Genomic DNA, 5352 nt, shown 5'->3' with positions numbered 1-5352 from the left:
AAGCTCAATTGACTGCGCCACCCAGGCGCCCCTGTTTCACATTTTTTTAAAAGAGAGTTCCACACCCAATGTGGGGCTGGAACTCATGTTCCCAAGATCAAGAGTCATCCGCTTCACTGAGCCAGCCAGATGCCTCTCTGTGACCCATATTTTAATTTTTACTAAGTATATACAGAAAGCTATCCACATTTATTCCAGTTTCTAATGTTCAACCTACCCTGAAAAACAATTATGCTCTCTATCCTTTTCTTCTGTTTTCTCTTGCCTACAGGCCTGACCTCTTAACATTGGCTCTTAGAGTATAAAGCCTCAAAGGACTCAAGATATCAGAGAGAGACCAATTCCTTTCTTAAGGTTAGATATGGGGTTTAAATATGTGTAATGATATTTGAGTACTGGACCCAGAAATGCTAGATCTTGCCAATTCAATTAATCCTCTTCCCAGTGATGTTCTGAAGGTGAGAAATATCTAAATGATACGACCTTGTTATGACTTGGGACAGTGACTCCTGCAAAGCTCTGTTAGAGCTCACACATTAGGCTTAGGCTGTGGGGTTTCCCACCTCAGAACAAGTTCAAATCTATATGTTGGGATCTTACTTCACTATGTCCACTCTCATGGGGTCAGGAACCATGGTCAGCATGCTTATGTGAGGAGAGGAACAATATAACTGTGACTCATGACCAGGCCAGAGGGGGGCTGGGGGGGACACTTTGGGATTAAGTGAGCTGGACAGACAGATAGATGCACAATGTATTCTCACACAGGGAACTCCTCATCTACTAAGTGTGGCCCAGAAAAGTCTGAGAGCTTGACTCACCAGGTTACCACTCCTAGAGAAGTGTTGCTCAGGCTGCTGAGCATCTCCTCTGACCACTTGTATTTTACTTATAAGGAAATTGAGACCTCTAGACATTTAGGGTTCATGACTCCTAAGAAGTTGAGCTGCTTCAACTCCAGCCCAGGATGGCTTCCCCCCTTGACTTACAACTTTGGAAGGACCCTGAAGCAAAATAAAGACTCCAGGGTCTATCAACGGGATGATAACAAGAGCAAGCGCTACTGATAACAAGAGCAAGCTAACAGCTACTGAGCGCTTTTATCATGTGCCAGGCATAAGTGCTAAGGTTATTTTATTTAACCTCACACTATTATGGGATAGGAGCTTTGTATGTTCTTTCTTTCACAGATGAAGAATGTAAGGTCCATAGGGCAGGGATTTTTTTGGGGGGGGATAATTTTTTTTTGTCTGTATCCCTAGTGCCCAGATCAGTAGTAGGTATAGATTAGGTGCCCAGTATGTATTTGTTGAATAAACAAGCTCAAGATCACTGTGCTGAGTGAAGGAGCCAGCATAGGAGCTCAGGCAGTCTGATTTTGAGTCGCCTATTATAACGTGACCTTCTGTACATGTCTGCCATTATGGGTTATGGTGTAATAGTGTTTGCTGATCATTGTCTTGCTGGTTATTGTTTTGCTGTCTCTTTCCCCCACATTATGAGTACCTCGAGAGAAAGGGATGATGCCCCATTCTTCCTGCACTTAACTCACCCTGCACTGCTGGGTAAACAGCAGGAGTAAATTATGTGTTGATTGGTTGCTTGGCTGGCTTCACACCCCAGAGGGTGGTGGGAAAGGCAGCCGTAAGTTTATGGCGGCTGGTTTTAACTTTCCCAGGCGGTTCCATCTCCCCACACACCTCCTTTAAGGAGACCCAGCCAGTGTTCCACTAGGGGGACCCAAAAGCAAAGGAAAAACCTCTCCTGCCCTCCAGAGATAATGCAACCCAGCCCACAGCCCTCACGAGGGGTCAGCACTGGCTCCGCCAACCTCAGGGCTCACATCCCTGTATAGCTCTGGTTCTGCTCTTGCCTTGCTTGATGCAGCTTTTACAGTCAGGGCTTTGGGAGCAAATTCCACTCCTGTGGGGCCAGGACTGCTCAGTTCCTGGGACCCCGGCTGTTCCTGCGGTGCTGACATATGGGTTTGTCCTAGGAGTAGAGGAGAGGGGTTTTAAAGGGCTGGCCACCTGGTGATGAGGCTGCCCTGGTGTCACACGGGAAGCCCCGAAATGCAGATCTAGTAAATAAAGGATACTTCATCTTCTGCTCCCTTCTCTCCCTCTCTAAAATCAGGGGCCCCCAACCACTTTGATGGTTCAGTGTGAGGCCATTCAAAGCTCAGTGCTTCCTTTTCTACAGCAACAGGAACTGGAGACGTGGTTCTCACTAGGGCAGCCTGAATTGTTGAGACAGATAGAATGATCTATTTTGACAAGGCGTCTTAGAGGGATGGATGTATTTGTGAAACGTTGGACAGTTTCATTTATTATTATTTCTCAACTCTGTGCTGTGGGACATTTTTTCTTTTTTTGAACAGCTTGCAAATATGCTACCAGCATTTGGGAAAATTCTCAGTTACATGTTTTCTGTAATAAAATCTGATTTTTTTCTATATTTCTTTTCTATGATCTCTAAATCGTTTGATTTACTTTTTATTGTAGAGGTTTTATTTCTTTTAAGATATGATCTTTTCCTTGAGGAAAGATCTACGGTGAAACATCTATAGTATTCCAGAACTTAAAGAAGTTTTAGAAATACTGGCATAGATCCATAATGGCACAGGCATAGAAGGGGTTCCTGGACTCTGCACCGAAAATGGGGCACATGAAATGAAGGGGCATGAAAGCCAGGTGGGGCCAAATCATTTCACAGACCTTCAGCTCGAGAGGAATCTTTAGAGATTTTTCTCATTTAGAACTCTTATTTGACAGACGAGAGAACTGAGGTCCGGAGGGGCAAATGACTTGCCTTGTCACATAGCTGATTAATAACAAAGCCCCAAAGGCATCTGGTCATCACTTTTCAATATCCCACAGACTTCTTGTGTGAACTGAAGGTGAAAGTGTTTTTTTCCCCATGGCCGTTCATTTTATATTAGTCTGCCAAGGAAGTGTCTGGAATAAAAGAGGTAAAGCAGAGAGAGAAGAGACAGAGGGTTTTGACCATTGTGTGATAAAGATGTTCTGGTGACTCAGTGCCCTGTGGCCTGCAAATGATGCAAAGGGGAAAATGATGAGTAGGTCTGTCCAGGAGAACACAAGGCCCCCCAAAACAAAACAAAACAGAACAAACCACCCTCTGGAAGGTTGTGTCCAAGGACAGGAGGCACACTCAACAAACTTGGTTCAATAACCATGTAATGAAACTGTTTGGTACCAGACACTATGGAATGTTCTAGAAAACACCACCTAGCATTGTCTATCTCCTTTACATTCTCTAAGCACTTTCCCACATACACTCTCCTCATTTGACACTTCCTGTATCAGCCAGGGTTCCAGGTGATTCCGGTTCACCTGGGCATTGAGAGGACTTTTTTAGAAAGGGGCAGGTGGGGTCCCACCATGACAGGACCCAGAGCGGCTCTGGGATGAGACAATAGGGATGAAAGGTCTCTGCCTTTGTTCTGCCTTGTCTTGCACTCTTTCCAGTATGTTATTTTGCTTAGGCTCCCTGTTCCAGACTGAGGGTGTCTGATTGGCTGAGCCTGGAGCACATGGACACTCCTTGACTGGGGGAATACTGAGGCATCTTGATGTACAGGTCCTTGAAGGCTGTATCCAAAGCAAAATCTGAATGCTCTTGACAGAAGAAAGGAGAATAACTAACAAATGTTCCCTGTAAATGAAATGATTACCTTCATGGCATAAATGAAAAGGCTGAGGCCCAGAGAGGTGAAGTGACTCACCCAAGGTCACATAGCTATATATAGCAGAGCAAAGTTACATCTCCAGAACCTGTTCTTTCTACAAAAGGGAGTGGGTGAAGTTTGTATTTAATGCAGTCCTTTCTCCTTTCTTACTGCTCATGTCACCCTGGTTCCTACCCCTCCTCCAAAGGGGTCTTATCACTCTCTCAGCTGCCATCTGTGGACCATGAGGCTTGATGCTTTTACTCCCCTCCACTCCTGGATCCCCAAATTTCCTGGTACCCATGTGATAAACGGAGGACTACTTCACACTGTGTGCTAATAATTGAAGAAATCACACCCAGGTGGGTCTTCTGACACTGTGAAAGCCCTCTCTCACTTCTTATTCCACTGCTGTGGATCTGGAGCTTATTGTTGTTGCGGGGGAGCTCAAGGAACTGAGGAAGTCACCTATGCAGGTTTCACTGAGATAAGGTCTGCCTACAGGTGGGGCCTGGCCACAGATTCATGGCCCCATCGCAATACCTTAAGTGAACCTTTAGGGACAATGGTTCAAAACTATATGGTTCTCTGTTGTCTACAGAAAAAAGCCCACGTTCCCTTGCTTAGCTGTATGATGTGCCACTCCTGGTGTCTGGGGTGCTGGTTACGGAAGGACTCTGAGTCTCTGGGAACAGTGGGAAAATTACATGTTCCACTAGTCTGCTGAGCGTGGAGAATGGAGAGGGGTGGCGTGTATAAAGTCGGCTTGATGTTCATACTGAAGCCCTTAGTGTTCTTTCCTCAACCTACCATTCCCTTCCTCCTCAATACTTTCCCTACCCTTTGGTGCTGTAGTCTGAAAATGGAAATCAGCTGACCTGTTTCTTCAAATGAAATTGCATGTAGAAGCTCAATGTGTAAAATAAACGAAAGGCTGAGATGAAGGGGGAGGGGGTTCAGAGACCACTGTGGCTCTGAGGGTGTGCTTGGAATCCCCGGGAACCATGCCTCTACCCACAATCCACTTTCTGCTCTTCCTGGGACATACTCCATCCTTGCCCCTCCCTGCTTTCTCTCTCTCTGTTCCTTAACCTGGAATGACATCTTGCCAGTTCTTTAAGATCTCAGAGGTCACCTCTGCCCTAAAACCTTCCCTAATGCTTCTAGCTGGATAGATTCTCTCTGAAAGCCAAAGCATTGTTCTTGAACTTCTCTCATGGATTTTATAGTTGCTCATTTGAATACAGGTTCCCCTGATATGTTATAGGTGCCTCTGGGTAGTTCCCTGTGTGACGGGTAATCTGAGGTCTGTGCAGTCAATTTTGGTAAAAAAAAAATGCTAGCATTGTAATGCATGGATATTGTTTATTTTGTTTTAGAGCCTTTGCAAACTCTTTGTAATATTCTACCTCCTACATCCATCATCTACACTTATTCTTTCTGGACATCTTTTTGTTTTTGTTTTTGTTTTGCTTTTGTAAAATTGGGGTAGTGGTGTTACTGGCTCCATGGAGTTCCTGTGATGAGTTAATTTAATTTATGCTAAGTGCTTACTACAGCATCTGGCACAGAGTATGTGCTTGGTGAATGTCAGTTATTACTATTATTGTAATTATTATTACCTCAACATCATTAGGATAACAACACTTCTCCACCTTGAT

The sequence above is a fragment of the Lynx rufus genome, unplaced genomic scaffold, assembly GCF_022079265.1.
Source record: "Lynx rufus isolate CCGP_SWC_20201006 ecotype Redwood Valley unplaced genomic scaffold, mLynRuf1.p SCAF_12, whole genome shotgun sequence".
Classification (NCBI taxonomy): domain Eukaryota; kingdom Metazoa; phylum Chordata; class Mammalia; order Carnivora; family Felidae; genus Lynx; species Lynx rufus.
The sequence above is the reverse complement of the archived record's forward strand: the minus strand, read 5'-3'. Positions refer to the sequence as shown.